Source organism: Dasypus novemcinctus, chromosome 2, assembly GCF_030445035.2.
Source record: "Dasypus novemcinctus isolate mDasNov1 chromosome 2, mDasNov1.1.hap2, whole genome shotgun sequence".
In the NCBI taxonomy this organism is placed as follows: domain Eukaryota; kingdom Metazoa; phylum Chordata; class Mammalia; order Cingulata; family Dasypodidae; genus Dasypus; species Dasypus novemcinctus.
The window spans coordinates 11,121,867-11,139,847 of NC_080674.1; the positions used below are offsets into that span (position 1 = coordinate 11,121,867).

General features: G+C 43.8%; 1 protein-coding gene across 6 annotated transcripts in view; it reads right to left on the bottom strand.

Moving 5' to 3' along the window:
• The window catches only part of CTNND2 (catenin delta 2), a 1,007,180-nt gene that overhangs the window by 158,408 nt on the left and 830,791 nt on the right, over nt 1-17,981 (bottom strand). The window lies entirely within an intron of this gene.

A 17,981-nucleotide genomic window follows, 5' to 3' on the forward strand; every position in this document is an offset into this window, starting at 1 on the left:
TTCTCCATGAAACCCTTCGGGCCTTACCCACCCTCGCCTCCATAAGGAGAGCGAGTTATCTCACTGGCAGGTGACTGAGGCCTGCCATCCAGGGGTAGAGAGTACCTGTTACCAAGGTGAAAGAGACCCTCACCTTGGGTGCAAACTTTAAGGGGATGACAAAAACTCAGGCCAGAAGCAAGTGGCTCAGCGTGGCTAGCCAGGTCCCTTTCTGCCAACCACCCCCTGGGTGGCCATGCTGAGTCACTTGCCTGTCCCCAAAGATGCCACGTGCTCTTCCTGCACGTCTGTCCTTCGGCTTGGACCACCCTTTTCTTCTGCCCCTTTACCTGCCAACTCTCTCATCTGAGGCCCTTGACTCTGGGAGGTCTTCCTTGAACCTTCAAGGAGCATCCACGGTTCCTTCATCCTGGAGACTCCATCAATTCTATCTGAAGTACATGCATTGTGACCCTTGGCTCAAGTTTCCTTCTCTTCGTTTTGGCCATAAGTGTCATGTCTTATTCATCTTTGCTTCCTGGTACCTAGAGGAGTCTGGGCACATACTAGGAACTCAGTATATATTTGTGGAATCAGAGCTGTCATCCACTTCTATCTAAGCTGATGATTTAGCCCTTGGCCAGAGGGGACCATAGAGGGTTAGAGTTCTTCTAATTATTTATGAGAGGGGACAGCCCAGGCCCAGTGTTTAGTGCTGACAGCTTGACTCGAAGGCAGCAGCATGATGGGAAAAGCATTCTGTCTGGATCCTCAAAGTCTGAGTTTGATTCCTGGTTCATAGCTTTTTACCAGGAGCTCTAGGGCAAATCTCTAAACCTCTCCAAGCTTCAGTTTTTTCATATTTAAAATTGGAGGCTGTCTTAGTTTGCCATGCTGCTGTGACAACTACTCCCCAATGGGCTGGCTTGCACAACAGGAGGTTACTGGTTCCTGCTTTCTCCTGCACATCCATGGTATTTTGGTTCTGGAATGCTGGCAATCCTTGGGGCTCCTTGGCTCGTACCTCTGCCTCGTGGCACAGGGCCAGGTCCTCTACTTTTCAGCATCAGTGGCTCCCCAGTTCTTTTTCTGAGGCCTCCAGGAATATGGATTAAGGCCCCCCTCATTCAGTTGGGCCACACCTTCATTAAAAGCAGCATCTCCAAAAGGGCCTCTTTACATTGCCACCACCCCCCCACCAGGGACATATGTGTTTGTTGGGATATGTAATTCAAACTGCCACAGAGACAAACCTTTCTCATTTATGAGGTGGTGGGAATTAGATGGTGGTCAGTGGTATCAAAGGGTCTGTAGCAATATTATTTATTGATGATTTAACTCTGCTGATAAGTTGATAGTCCAACAGTTTCCTTCAGATGAGGTGGATGAGGAATTCCATTTCATAACAACCAAGGGCGATATGAGCAAACCATGAGGACAAAATAGACAGAACAGGTCCGTGAAGAGTGTCCAACAGGGCATTCTGTGACTTGATATAGCTAATACAACAGCAGAGTACCGATGTGGTGGTTTCATTTAGCAGAAATATCGACAACACCCGCACCAGAAGACAAATAAGCTCACAGCTCTAACAGAGAAATTAGGTCCCACATGGAAATTGGTGATCATGCAAATCAAGTCATCTCTGTAACCGGGAAGGTTTTATTAGTAACTGGGAGAGTTAAAGCTTTGCTATGTTGGTGATAGTTAGCAAAGCCCATTTATCAGACATCCAGCACACCAGCAGGTGATGAGCCCTTCATTTATTCATTCACTCATTCAGTTAAGAGGTATTTACCAGCAGTCTCCCAGAGACGGGGCGTGGACGATGACAAACGAGGCACGACTTTCATGTCAATGCCAGTCTAGCAAGTACAATGACTGGCCTTAAACCCATTATTACCCAGGGAGGGGCTCCATTCCACATTGTCTGCAGGTCCGGAAGGAAGTCCCAGAGGCTTTCCAAAAGCGTTCGGCAGTCCTTAGAAGAAAGGTACTATGTCAATGTATCAAAGAGGTCCCTCTACGGGAGGTGACTAAATTGAGGTACAAAGATAAAGAGGAGAAAATAAATTCCTTCAGGGGTTGGGAGTCACACGTGGAGGTTCTGGGCTAGAATGGAAAGGAGAGGGCCGAACGGGCTCCACCTGGGGCGGGAGAGCCCAGAGTTCGGCCAGCTTTCTCCACACAGCTGCAGGGTGTTGACATCATGTTAAAGTAAAACTGTAACATGTTCATTGTACCTTTCTTCTAAGGACTCGGGCAGAGTGGTATGGGGACAGATGGCCACAGCAGCTGAGACATTACAGAGAAGAGGCTCTGGAAGGCAGGGGCAAAGTAAAAGGAAGAAAATAGGGGAGAAAGAAGGAGACGTCATGGAGGTGGATGCAGGCAGAAGGGCTGGAGCAGGGTGTGCTGGGAAGCGAGGGCCACGCTAGCGCCAGAAGTTCATCCGGCCTCCAGGCCTCACAGTGCAGCTGGGCCTTTGGCTTCACCCGAATTAACCCCTCCATGGCTTGCAGTGGCTTGAATTGTGACCCCCCCAGAAGTTCTGTCCAAGTCCTACCTCCTGGTATTTGGAAAAAGTGACCTTCTTTGGAACTGCAGATGTAATTAAGGCTCTCAGGCTGGCATCGTCTTGGATTGAGGGTGTCCTTACAAAAAAAAAGGACAGATTTGAAATGCCAGGAAGATGGCCACATGAGGGTGGAGGCCGAGAGGGGAGTGACGCTGCCACCAGGCAGGCCAGGAGCCGCCAGAACTGCACGAGGCAAGGAAGACCCCAGCCCTAGAGCCCACAGGGGAGCATGGCCGGCTGGCACCCTGATGCAGAGCTGGGCCCTCCAGGGCTGTGAGAGAACAAGCCCCCGTTGTCTTAAGCCCCCACTGCCACTGCGTGTCCCTTGGTGCGGCAGCCCTGGGAAAGTGACACAGCGCTCACTATAGGACAAGTTTCTAAAGAAAGAGCGGCAGCTGGCAGGTCCTGGGGAGACAGAGGTGAGCAGGACCCCTCCTCGACAGCCATTCCCGCGCCCGCTTCGGCGCTGCCCTCCTGGCGATGGCCCCCCGGCTCCCTGCGGGAAGATGCTCAGACTGTTTTCTGAAGGTCTCGGTCAAGCTCGTCTAAGCTGGCTGGCTGCTTGAGAAGAAACAGGAGGCTAATCGGTCTCAATTATCTCCCCCCAAATAGGACTGAGCCGGGAAGACTGGCCTCAGCCGCCAGCGCAGTTCCTCTGCGAGCCTATTACTGCAGGTCTGGGCAGAGGGCACTCCATCTGATTCAGGAAGCGCCGGCCTCCTAATCCATTTCAGCTGCTTAGGAGCAACAGGGGTCAAGGACAAATGACATTTAATCATGCTTCCCAGGCAGGATGACAGCGCTGCCGGCAAAGGAGATGTACGTGAAGTTCCTTGAGGTTCTAGGAAGAAACTGCTCAACACTGCTTGCATACATGTTAAGGGGAAACACTTGCCTGCCAAGTCCTAACAAGATTCTAGGAAGAGGACTTAAATCAGTTCCCTCCCAAACAGGTACGCACACCCAGTGCTAAAGGCCTTGGACACGGTGCGTTTTCCTACTCGAAATAAATATTTTTTGCAGTGAGCTTCATTTGCTCTGGCCACCTGACCCAGACCTGTGCAAAACTCTGAAAGCAACAATTACCAGCCCTAAGTAGTACCGCTCGGCAGGACCCTCATTTGTTTATATAAATTAGTCCCCAATTAGCAATTACATTATTTGTCCAAAACAAGGTCGGGCAAAATGTAACCCTGGTAAGAACAATGGTCTAGACATGAAAGTCTAGACAGGACGATTATGGAGAATTACGGGTGATGATTAATCGGCTCTCCTCTTCGCAGGCATTTCCATTCCCACGTAAAATCTTTGTGCTAACACAGCTACTTTCTGGTAATAAGCCACCTTGAGAGAAATGTAATTAGTTGTTGGGATTCATTAACTCCAGTCGGTGCATCAGCGGCACATTATTGTCCTTGCTAGTTTAGTGCTAGTTAATGGGAACTAATGATGAATTTATACCTCTGCGGGGCAATAAGGAAGGACAGGGGGTTCATCAGAAGTCCTGGCATGTCTCTCTTTTCACTTCTCAGATGGAAAAAACTGAAAATGAGTTTACAACACAGACCAAGAAGTGCAGTGAACTGAAAATCTGCTGTTGAAGGCTGTCAACCCTTAGTGTGTATTATTATTAATCATTGCTTCTTTCGCGTAAACTTTCAGAGGCAAGGAAATGTAGACCACACATGAAACCTGGTCAGGTTGTCCTCCCTTTAGCTCTTCTCTGCTTTAATGAAACTTCTTAGGGCATAATTCCAGAAGTCTCAACCAGCTCAGAATGGGAACTTTCTGATAAGAACTAAGAGATAATGATTTTTACATTCAGTATGTTCCCAAATGCTTTGTTTCCAGAATGAAAAACTTTCTCCAAGATGATGAAAATTGCACCAGAGAGGGGCAACCAGGAGCTCCATGATGCAACGCAGAGAACCAAGTGGCTGCTCTTTGCTCCCCCATCTGCTTCCTGTGACCCTCTGATGCCCACAGCAATCTGTGTTCAGAGACCCCACGTATCACTCCTCCATCTCACCAGTCCAAAGGGTGATGGATGACGTGATGCTTAATTTTATGTCAGCTGCTTAGGCTACTGTCTTGGCTTGCCGGGGCTGCTGTGACAAATATCGCACAATGGACTGGCTTACACAAAGGGGATTTACTTTCTCATGGTTTTGCAGGCTAGACATTCAAAATCAAGGTTTCAGTAGGCCATCCTTTCTCCCAGAATCTCTAGTGTGCTGGTGCTGGCCTGCCACAATCCTGGGGGTTCCTTGGCTTGCATTCCTGCCTCCATCAATGGTGACGTGTCCACTTGGTCCTCTCCTGTGGCACTATCTGCTTCATCAATTTCCTCTGCCTTATAAGGAGTCCAGTCATATGGATTAAGGTCCATTCTGACTCAGTCTGGCCTCATCTAAATGGGATCTTCAAAGACCCTCTTCACAAATGAGTCCCCACATTAGAGAGTAACAACATCCTCAGAGGTCCTATTACAAATGGGTCTACACCTACAGGGACACAGATTTGAACCTGTCTTTATAGGGAACATGATTCAACCGACAAAGGCTATGGTGTCTGGTTGTTTGGTCAAACACTAGCCTAGATGTTGCTCGAGATGTATTTTGTAGGCATATTAGCATGTACAGGCAATTGACGCTAAGTAAAGGAGATTACTTATGATAACATGGATGAGCCTCAACCAATCAGTTGAAAGGTCTTAAGAGCAAAAAACACAGGCTTCCCAAAGAAGAAGAAATTGTGCATCAAGACGACATCAACTCTTGCCTGGATTTCCAGCCTGCTGGCCTGCCCAGATCGCTGACTGTCCAGTCCCCACAGTTGCACAAGGTAATCCCTGAAGCTAGAAGAGACAAGGATTCTTCTGTTTCAGAAGGAGCATGGCCTTGCCAAGACCTTGATCTCAGATTCCTGGCCTCCAGAGCTGTGAGACAACACATTCCTGTTGTTCTGAGCCACCCGGTTTCTGTTACTTTGTTATAGAAGCCCTAGCAAAGCAAGGCAATCTCAATGGTTACTGCTAAATTTTCTCCAAGAATGATCTTAACTGCAAGTCAGAGATCTTCACTGAACATGGGCTACCTGCCATGTGGGATCTGTAGTATTCTCTGGTGACCCATACTTATTGGTGGTTTGGTCCCAACTCTGGTAAATTCCAGCTTTCTTATTTTAAAATAAGTATCATTTTGAAAGAGGAGAGGGGAAACTGTTAAAAAAAAAAGTGCTAAAACACTGGAGAGACTTAGTATGTAAGCAGTAAGTGAAACTGTTTGGTTAGCTCATTCGTCTTCAATTTGTGGTTGTTTCTTTGCTTCTACTCTAGGGAAACTACTACCTTTGTAATGTAATATAATTATGTTACAGCAGGAGGAAAATCATATTTTTAATATCAAAAAGTTGTAAAGGATTTTAAGAATGAACCATTTGGTTTGTATTTATCAGGTTGCTCTGCCCTGTACATAACCCAATTTTTATAGGAACAACTATTAAGCACCATTGTACTACCAATTGGGAATTACAAAACTTTTGCATTTACTCTTTTTTTTTAAAGGAAGTAATTTGTTCAATCTAATGGAAAGGTGTGAAAATTCATATTCTAATAGGAAAAATAAATATTTACACTGAGTAGACAAAATTTATTATTTTCTTGTCCTTTTAAAAGAAGTCCATGTTTGCAACCAAGTTTTAGTTAGGTCCTGCAAGATTTTATCATTAAATAGATCAAACTTTGCAGGAATGCTAAGGCATAGGTGATGGAAGCTTTAGGAAGGAGCAATATGATTGGCTATTTTATATTAATAATTTATATTTAAGGTGAAATCATTATACTCTGTTTTTTAAACTTAGGGACACAAAATAAGGTTTGAGGAGATTTGACCCCCATTAACATTTTGTGGAATAAAAATGCCAGGAAGAACTTTGCAAAGTTATCAGTAATCCTCTTTTCAGGCAAAAAGGTCTTCTGAAAGGACTGAAAAGTAAAGGTTTTTTTTCAGACTTTTCCTAATAGAAAAGTGAAGAGAGTTGTAAAATCCTGAAGAAAGAAAGCTCAATGTGTCAGAGATATAACCATGAACCACTTAAAGGTAAGAACACTTTTATATGTTAAGAAAGAATGTGTCAGTAAGAGGGGTGTGGGTCCTCCAAGGAAATACTGAAAAGAAGAATATCGTCTTCAGAGGGATTGTTTAAAAAAATGCACCCTATCTTGTTGTTTTAGACAGCCAAAGCAGTGCTGATGCAAAATACCAGAAATGGGTTGGCTTTTATAAAGGTTATTTATTTGGGGTAGGCGCTTACAGATATCAGACCATAAAGCATAAGTGACTTCCCTCACCAAAGTCTATTTCCACATGTTGGAGCAAGATGGCTGCCGACGGCTGCATCCTGGGTTCCTTCCTTCCAGGCTCTTGCTTTTTCTCTGGGTTCAAGGTTCCTTTCTCCCCAGGGCTTGCTTCTTCCTGGGTTTGGCTTCTCTTTCCTCTGTGAGCTTACTTCCTAGGGCTCTAGCTTAAGGCTTCAGCATCAAACTCCAACATCAAAACCCCTCAACTCTGTCCTTTGCCATGCCTTTCATTTGTGAGTCCCCTTGGTGGGTGGGGACTCAATGCCCTAATGGTGTGGCCCAATCAAAGCCCTAATCATAACTTAATCATGCCCAGGTACAGACCAGATTACAAACATAATCTAATATCTACTTTTAGAATTCATAACCATATCAAACTGCTACACTTGCCCAGCCAGGGGAGCAGCCTCTTGTGGACACATGCATCAAGTTGCCTTATCTTAATGACATTAGGCATTGCATTCTACTGCAAACACCATGGATAATGTCTACTTGCTTTCTATTCTAGCACTAGATCTTTTCAGAGGTCCTGGCACATAGGAGAACAACATTTTGAGTTGATAACATTACCTCCTATTCAGAGTCCATGGCCACAAGCAATCGTATTTCACAGTAAAACCAGAAAGCATTCATTCTGTACACAGCTACTTCTTTAAGTGATAAAGAAAATTTGTAGAGACTTTCTAAGATCCCTCTTTAATTGTTAAATATGTGAACCACAATTCAAGAACCAATTGACCATTTGGCCTTTTATAATTCATAAGTTGCTATATCGGGAATTTCTTGAGGTTCTATTGGTGACTGTCTTTCCTTGGAAATAAGAAAAGGAATGTGTCAGTGTATATGTTGAACTCTTTCATAGAATATCTTTATGCTCACTTTCTCTTGGCAGTAGAGAATAAAATTGAATAGCTTTTTAAAACATTCTTTAAATTAGGGATTACTATAATTTTGGTTTATGTCATGCAGTGAATCAAAGTTTATATTGCACTGGTAAACCTGACTTGGGTAGAAGATGTTTCAGTTTATGAAAGTTATGTCTCAAAGTGAGAGAAAGCAGTTAAATGAACTGGTATAGCATAAACTGCCACCAGCTTCTGATTGATCTGGGAAGGAGTGAGCTAGAAGCATTGGGGCAGACCAGGGGCGCTGTGAGCCCTTGTCACCAGTGAGGCTGCTGAGATGGGCAGCAGTGAGGTTCTAAGAGCCCCTGCCCCTCCTGCTCTCCATGAACTTCCCGCCCTTCAAAGAAGACCTTCATGGAGGTCCATTCAGGGCAAATCCATGCAGACACACTGATCAAGGGTAGATGTCTACATGGGGAACAAGTGAGAGGGAAACGGGGTGTGAGTGGTTACAGTCCTGTATGTTCCGTGCATCCACATGCAAAAGCTCTGTTCCCTTTATTTTCCCTAGAGTAAAGAGTGTTCTCTTCTGCCGAAACATAGCCTTGGACCAGTGGAGAACGGGTTAGGAGAGTCCAGAGGTCGTCACACAACACTTGAAATCTACTTTAAAAAAAGTCTTCTTAATGGAGGAATAATATTGGCAGCCAACTGAAATGAGCATAAAAGTAATAATAATTCCTCTTTCTATCTGTGGCTAAATGCAAGAGTAAACCAGATAAAATAAATGTCCTTGGAGCTTTCCAGCCATGAGCATAATTATCACTAGTATTACTTTGAGATGGGGTTTTCCCAAGGTCACTCAGAGAATTAGTGGCACTGTGGGACCAAGTGCTCATCCATTATATGGGTTAAAATGACTAATTGAGGGTACGAGTTTAATTATACTCATAAGCAAAAGCGCGGTGCAACTGCTTTGACAGGCCTAATAATATTCTTGTGTACACAAAGATAGATGGAAAAAATTAGGGTTGTATATTGTTGTCCTTCAGGACAAGATGCTGAAGTGGGAACAGAATAATAAAAATACATAAATGACTCTGCAGCACGGGGAAATGAGCTGCAGAAGTGAGCAAAGCCAGCCTTCGGCAAATAGTTGGGCTGGAGATAGAGCCCCGATAGCCATGACTGAATATATACAACCAGACAGTTGTGTCAATTGGAGTTTTCTTCTTGAGTTACCTGTTAAAAGGAAAAAGTAATGCCCAGGAAGGTTTCACCTCCAGTTCACTTGCAAAGGAAGATGATGACAGTTGGGATTTTTATGATATTGATTTGTGATATTTTAAATGGAAAATGCCATCATATTTCACAGTAACTCCAGAAAGCATTCATTCTGTACACAGCTATTTCTTTAAATGATACTGAAATCATATTACATCCCATGCTTAAGAACCCAGAGTGACTTCGAGGTGCTGAAAGTATTAAACAAATTCATGCACCCTTGCCTAGGGAGTTATTCAGAAGTTAGCTCAAAGTCAGGAGGAGGAGACAAGCTTGGGAGATGAGCAATCAGAGCTACAGGGGAGACCCCTCTTTAACTGCCACCCAGGGCAGGAGGTTGGATTTAAGCCTTCTTTGGACAAGCCAGCCACATCTGAGCTGGCAAGCCTCAATCCTGCTAGGTACAGCTTTGCTTTATCTTTAAGGTAGAGAGGCTTTGGAAAGGCCCTCTGCAAAGAATAATACAATTCTATTAGGGTTGTTTGAGCCAGTGTGCAAGCTTTGTTTGGGGACAGGCAGCTTCTCTGAATTATTTCCCTATTCTCCCCACTTGCTGTGGCCTCAGGTGGCTCCCCGGCTTTGCAGATCCCTGCTCGGTATTTTACCTGGGTGAACACAGCCTGTCTTAGTCTGCCAGAGCTGCTACAACAAACACCACAAACTGGTTTTGGCTTAACAACAGGAATTTATTGGCTCACAGCTTTGAGGTTAGAAGTAGTCCAAAATCATGGCATCGGCAAGGCTGGCTTTCTCCCAGAGTCTGCTGGCCGCCTGTAACTCCTGGGGTACCTTGGCTTGGCGCTCTGCCTGCAGGCACGTGGTGATGGCCTCTCCTTTTTGGCTTCTGGCTCTCTTTATAAGGCTTCTGGTAATGCAGATGAAGTCAGGTGGGCCAAACCTTATCTAAAATGAACATCTCCCAAAGGTCCTGTTTACATGAGTTCACATCGACAAGAATGTGGATTAAGATTAAGAACGTCTTTCATTGGTGTGCAAAATTCAAGTACCAAATGGCCCAAGTAAGCTTGTTCATCGGCTGAGCTTCTCTGACCTTCATTAGCCAGTGTCCAGGCCATGGCCCATCAATATACATTTCTAGGTTGAAGGCAATTATATTGGTCAGACACTTAGTAAGATATTTCCTTGCACACTGCAATGAAACAATCACGAGTACAATACTCAATCTATTTCCAGGCCTGCAAAGCCTGACTTATGCTACGTGAAACAGGCTTCCCTGGAGGAGTGAGGAAACTCTTAAACACATACTGAATAAGAAAAGCCGAAAAATGGTTTTTATTAAAAATTAAAGCTTGCATCTGGCAGAATTGGAGTAAAGGGTGTAACTGAAAAGGAGGGAGGCATGAGGGAGCAGCTTTGTGTTTGTGAGCGCATACGTGTGTGCGTGGGGAGATGGGGGCAGGAAAAAGGCTCTAAGGAGGAGGACTCCCCCACAGCTCCAAGGCCCGTCTTCAGCACTGCTGCGGCTTCTGCATCCCACAGTCTAACCACCATCACTCTTATCAACTTGCGCTTCCAACAAAATTTAAGAGGTTTTTTTTTTTTCTTTACATTTCTATCCTCTTTCTTCAGTGATGGATAGATACTGCAGGAACAAATAGATATGCTTTTGAAAAATTCCATTTCCTACCCCAAAATGAATTTTAAATGGAAAAGGACCAAGGGCATTGCCTTTGCTTCTATAGCTCATGCGTGCTTCAGTGTGTGCTATGCCTCCATCCTTCCATGAAGGTTCACCATGCCTTTGCAGGGACAGTGGAGGCAGGCGTCTCTTCTCTGGAATGCCCCCGTGAATGTGCCGCGGTCTTGAATCCGTTTGGGGGGCACAGTAATCGATATTGGTACAATTTCCACTGTCAGTCAGAATGCCTGAGACACTGGACACAGTCTGTTAAGATTGTATGAAGTTGTGTTAGCTTTCTAGGTTTTAGTTTACCATGTCTTAGGTATATTTTGTTAACTTAAATTTCTCTCTGCTAAGCTTTTGGCTATTTAAGAGTGGTACCATTTGTATTCATAACCACATTTTATTTCTTTCTGAAAAATAAAAAAGTGGTCTCCTTTAGAACAGTAAATTCTTATGCTCAGTTTCCCACCTTGAAATGACATAAGTCTGAGTTCTACTAAGAACACAAACCAACAGGCATCATTTGGTTAATGACCTGATAAACTTACTTTTATTGGCCATAAGCTCCTTCTACTGGATTTTTAAGCTGCACTGGTTTATGAAATCCCAGGAAAAGAGTTTCATTCTCTTGACATATTCCTGAAACTATAGTTCAGAACCAAGTCAAAAAATCAACTCTTCAAGTTGTCAGTGAGAGGCTGGAGGAGACTGAGTACTAAGAAGTAATGTCAACTCTAGTATTATCGGATAAGACTTCAGATACATTCATCTTTTCAAAAGAGGCACTGGGAGCGCTGAATAACTGTCTAGATCACAATCGACGCTGGAGGTGGAGAGAATGGACTTCTGTCGCACTAGGGGACCAGCTCGGTCCAGGCTGCGCCCACACTCCCTGCTTTGGGTCTTAGGAGGGGAGGAAGGGAAGGAAGAAATCAGCGGGAGGGAGAGGACAGTTGCAAGGAAAGGCAAAAGGGGCGATGGGGGAGTGGATGCCTCCCGGTAACAGCTGAGAAGCAAATTCAAGGCAACCACGTTGCCCTTTGCAGGCTGATTTCCTGCTGCTGTTTTAAGCCCAGCGCTGTCAACCTCATGTCACACAGCACTGCACTCCTCTCCGTGCGACGTAGCAGCAATGTTTTGGGTCAGGAGTGAGGGGACGGGCTTTGAGTACTGTCTTCCCATCTTACTACCTGGGAGCTTGTTGAGCTTATAATAAATACAAGAATAAGCAATGCATTTGAAGCAGAACTTTCCGGCCCCTGGATGATAGAGAGTTTACAAATATTATTATTCATTTTAATTTTATTAAATAATTTTGTCTGTATTGAGAATTATGAAATGATTTAATGAACAGCCATTAGGTGATTAGGCCAAACCTTGGAATGAATGAATGAATAAATGAACGTGTGTGCACACACTCCTCCATTTAAGGCTTCCTCTACAATTCTTCAGGAAGATGACTTTTCGTTCCAACCCAATAGCAGAGAAAGCATCACCTTATACAGATACTACATCCAATTTAACTGGCATCTCAGAGATCAAAAATACTTGCGTTTTTATTCAAATGAAATATAATTTCAAAGCAAATTTTTAAAATTTGTATACTTACAGCAAAGACTTAATTATAGTTAACTGCTTAGAATGTGAGACATTCTCAGTTGAATTATATAAAGAAAAGATTGAAAAAATTTTAATAGAAAAGATTTAAAAATAATGCCTTTATTTTGAAAATGCTTTCCTAATAAAAAATAAGATATAAAAAGGGAGGAAAGCTCACTAGTAAGAAATATTTGGTGCACATTTCACTTTTTAAATTATTCATTTTCTTTGCCTCAACACAGTAGAACCTCCATAAATCAAACTGAGGGACCTGAAGCATTAGTTAGTTGTGAATCTTAACTTGTTTATACCAAACCCATCATGACTCTCCAGAGTTTTATATTTAATTTCCTAAAGACATGCACACACTTTGCAGGTCAAATGAACTTGCTCCCTCTGTTACCAATGCAGCTAAGTCCTAAATCATATGGTTCTGTTTGATTTCAGAGAATATGCTAGGGGTAGTTATGACACATTGGAAGAAGAATTATAACACATAAATGTGGTGTTTTTAGGCAATTTAGGTAAGTTTCAAGATTAAAGCTATAAATTAATAAACCAGATTGAGGTAGACAAATGTTATACAAACTTACTATATTATTGCAGTTTACAAACTCAGTTTATCATTTTTATACATGATACATATTAGTACATAAAAATGACTAGAAAATAATTATGAGTTTTTCTGCTTTAAGAAGCACCAAATTCTTTCTAAATATTTTAATAGAAAAAATGTTTCTTACAAAAGCATAAACCCAGATCTGATTTAGAAATTGAGATGATCTGGTTGTAATTTATATCTTTTAAGACTATATTCAATAGTTTCTGCAATTCTAATAGTACTTCTTCTGATTCTATTGCACAATCAATAATTCAGTTTGATACCCTTTTGTTGTGGGGATTTGACTTATTGGTTCTCAGATAAATAAAATAATTATGTTCCATAAAAATATTCTAAACAATTGGATAAGATACAGAAAATATATATATATATATATATTTTTTTTTTTAAAGATTTATTTATTTATTTAATTTCCCCCCCTCCCCTGGTTGTCTGTTCTTGGTGTCTATTTGCTGCGTCTTGTCTCTTTGTCCGCTTCTGTTGTCGTCAGCGGCACGGAAAGTGTGGGCGGCGCCATTCCTGGGCAGGCTGCTCTTTCTTTTCACGCTGGGCGGCTTTCCTCACGGGCGCACTCCTTGCGCGTGGGGCTCCCCCACGCGGGGGACACCCTTGCGTGGCACGGCACTCCTTGCGCGCATCAGCACTGCGCATGGCCAGCTCCACATGGGTCAAGGAGGCCCGGGGTTTGAACCGCGGACCTCCCATATGGTAGACGGACGCCCTAACCACTGGGCCAAAGTCCGTTTCCCAGAAAATATATTTTAATAGTATCACTAGAAAGAACGAATTACAAGATGAAAAGTAGAAATCTACTATAAGTAGCTAGCTAATAAAATAGTTCACATATTTACAAATCAGTGACAGTTAAATTTAATCGAATGGAACAAAATAGGTCGTTACTGTTGTGTGTAGAAGATATGTGAAAAATAAAGCCTGCAGGACAGGATGCCAGGTAAACTCACTGCTGCCCTCTGATTGTCACCTCTCACCTCCCTGCCTGTTCCATTTGATCCCCCCATCCCAGAGACAGCTGAGTATTTCCTTCTCTTGTTCATCTCCATAGCTACCTCCTCCTGAAAGACTCAAGTCTGTGTTTCTTTCGCTTTGCTCTGAAGGTCCTTCATCACCTGGAATGGAATGACTTTGCCAGCTGCCAGTCATCTTCAAACATGCCTCCAGTTCTTCCCAAATCTTGGCCAGAGTGGGCCTGCCATTCTTTCTGGCGCTGATGTTTTCCCACTGCACCCTCACCTGACTGGTGCAGTCCTTTCTATGCTTAGCCTCCATGATAGATAATTTTGTGTGTCAACTTGACTCGGCTATGGTGCCCAGTTGTTTGGGCAAACACTGGCCGAGACTTTGCTGTTGAGGTACTTCGTGGATGGTTTGGGCATCTACAGTTGAAGTTAAGGAGATTACTCTCCATAAGGTGGGTGGGCCTTGCTCAATCAGCTGGAAGCCTTAGGAGCAAAGAAAGGAGGGTTGCAGAAGAAAGAAATTCTACCCCAAGACCACAGCATCAACTCTCCTTGGCACCTCCAGCCTGCTGGCCTGCCCTACAGATCTCGGATTTGTCAGCTCCTACAATTGTGTGAACCAATTCCTTAAGATAAACTCTTAATGGATACACACATATACTCTGTTGGTCCCATTTCTTGGGAGAACCCAGCCCCAATCTCACCTGAACTTTGAAGCTTTTTTGATCACTCTCACCTGAGTTAGTCACGTCCTCCCCAGTTTTTCCTTCTGCCTTACCCTAACCATAGCACTGAACACCACTATGATATTATACTGGGGCTAACTGTATGGGTGTCATTTTTGATTACTAGTTTCTGAAGAGCAGAGGCCACTGTGTTCTCTTCCTCCCTAATTCCCAGCCTGCAGCAAATGCTCACAGGAGATGTAGCATTTAAGGGAAATTTTTTGTAAATAAAGATCTAATCTTGGCTGGAAAAAAAATTAGGAATGTAAATAACCTAATATACTAAAATCTAGACTCTTCCATCATAATATAAACATTTGTGACTGTTTTGATGTGTTGTCAAACCTTGGCTCTAAGTAGATGGCAAATAATACTAGAAATTTCTTGAAAACTTTCATCTGCAGAGTCTTTATTGGATAAATTAATTTAGCCCTTTCCCAGGGCTGTTTCTTCCTCTCCTAGTCCAACTTGCTCATTGCTGTGGAATAGCTCATAAACACATGCAAATACGAAGGGAGAAGAGAAGTAGAGGCAGCAGTGGGTGATGAACTAAGGGGCATGTTAAATATTCAGTATATACTGATGATTTTTGCTTTGTCATTCAGAAAGTAAACTCAGAAGGATGGGAAGATACACTAAACCTGGTGGTAGCTTGGCAAAGGAGACCTGATTTGGGTTCCATGAAACTCCAGACCAGACGCCCTCCTGTTGGCTTCCTTCAATGCCAGAAGCAAAAGAAACAAGGATGGGGAGTATTCTGGTTGGGCTTGACCCTGTTCTCGGTCACGTCCTAGACCCTAAACTTAGCCAGGAGGCTTACAAAGGGGATCTGCAAGTCTGCACTGGTCTAGCTTCTTCATCTGACTCTTCATTGAAAGATGTTGAATGGACTTTCATAATACTGGTAGCCTCCTGTAGGATTTCCTAAACATAGTGTTAGGTTACTCTATTATTCCAAGACTCTTGTAACTGACTGAGCTAACCAGGTCTTTCCTGGCTATACTTCTACAGCCGATTCTCAGGCACTTCCTTCCAGTATCTTCCTCAGGAGTGGAGGGCACTCCTTGTAAGCAGAGGATGCTACCAAGAGAAGCAACTACTTAAGATAGTGGCCAGCAAATGTTAGTGAAACGTGTGATGTGTCCATGGCTTTTGCTCTTATTTCATTGGGTGGGGAGAGGATTCTGAATGACAACAGAATTAAAGACCTTATAAAATGGATGCCTCAAAAGGGGGTTTTGGAGAACTGCAAATTTGGCTATGGTAGAGCCTAGTCCAGAGAAATTACACCCAAAGTTCATTACTTCGTGATCTGGAGGAAAGGCAATATTGTCAGAGGGTCCCCACGCCTGTCCGTGAAGGCACTGAAACACGGATGGGGCAGATGCCTTCTCCATCTTGCTCTGTGCACATGCGCTCATGCACACAGGGACACTCCTCTCCAGAATGGAGGCTGCACATGTTGTTATCAATATTCATGAGATAATTAGAATTAATGTCACTGAGATGATTTTGTTCCTTCTCAGATGAGACTGGTTTTTGCACCTAGAATCCAATCGTCAATGGAAGAAGAGCAGCTTTGACCCAGCCGAGCTTAAGCACCTGTGCACATTTTCATTTGGAAATACCGATGACTTGACTCCATGTTTTAAATCACCCCTTCCAGCCCATCCCATAAGTAAGTTTATCCAGAAATTTCCAAGTTTGGTAAAAAATACAACATCCTTGGGAGTACAGTTTCTAGAGTTTAGAAGAACTGCATCTTGATCATTAGTTTCTTTTCTCAGAGCAAAAATTAAATAAAACATAAAACTGATTCTAAGAAATCTCAATAGACTTTGGGGGGATTTTAAAAGTGCATTAGGAGAGAATTATAACACCTAAGCTACTTTCTATGATTTAAAAAGCATTTACTACAACACAACTTATTAAAGAGCTATTTCTAAAAATTAGAGGTTCTTGCAGTCACAAGGAGACTAAGTTAAAAAGGAATAAAAATAGCTCCTGGTGATAGGAAACTAGATCCTGACATATGTCTCACAGACTCCCCAGCCAACGGGGCTTGCCTGGTTATTCTATAAGCATGATCGAACACACGGAGTTACTGTGAACTATTGTTTTCAAAGAAAACGACCCAATTGGGGTTGGAATTTAAATGTTTATTTTATGATTTCCATCTTGAAAGAACATGTTAATTAAGCCAAACACTGGTTTAGGTATAAGAGAGTGGAAGATGCTTAGGCCACTAATACAATCTATTAGAAATAGTTTTTGCTGACTTCTTATACTTCATTGTCACAAGAATAGTAAGTGACTTGGCCTGCCCAAATTGGTCTGTTCTTGGTGCTGCTCCTGGAGGGTAAGTGCTAGAATTTCCAAGTGATGGGAGCGTCTCTGTTACTCATGGTAGCCCATCCCCCCACCCGAGAGTCCTACAGCGGGACCTGGCCTTGCTGGAAAGACCGACCATGTGATCAGAGGGTAGGGGCTCTGAGCCACGGGTAGACGCTGACCTTGGAAGGAGATGGGGGCTGGAGATTGAGGTCCATCACGTGAACTTCCGCACAGTCAATTGTGCCACTGTAGGCAAACCTCAATAAAAACTCTGGACACAAGCTCGGGAGAGCTTCCCTGGTTGTGAGAAACATGGATGTGCCGGGAGAGTGACACGTCCTGACTCTGGAGGGAGATGACACGGAGGATTCACCCAGACCCTGCCTTGGGAGCCTCTGCCTCTGGCTCCATATTCATATCCTTTTTGCTATTACAAAACTGTGGCCTAAGTATAGACTTTCCCTGAGTTCTGTGAGTCGATTCAGTGAGTCTTTGAACTGAATGGTGGTAGGAACCCTCAAATTTGCAGCCAGTTGGTCCGAAGGGTGGGTGGCGTGGGGACCCCCGATCGTGCCGCTGGTTTCTGAAGTGAGGCAGCCTTGTGGGGTCTGTGCCCTTAACCTGTGGGGTGTGACCTAACTCTGAGGAGTTAGTGTCAGACGAGATTGTGGCTGCTGTTGGAAGTGACTGTATCATATTACCATTCGTCTTCCCAGGACAGTCTAATCCTTAGGAAGAGAGCAATTCCAGTTACAGAAAGCAAGTAAGTATAGATAAGCGAACACAAGGGGAGATGGCAGCAAGAAGGGCTAGACACAGGCCTGACCAGGAGGGGGCGCCAATCACAGGCCTGACCAGGAGGGGGCGCCAATCACACAGGCCTGACCAGGAGGGGGCGCCAATCACAGGCCTGACCAGGAGGGGGCGCCAATCACACAGGCCTGACCAGGAGGGGGCGCCAATCACAGGCCTGACCAGGAGGGGGTGCCAATCACAGGCCTGAGCAGGAGGAGATGCCAATCACACAGGCCTG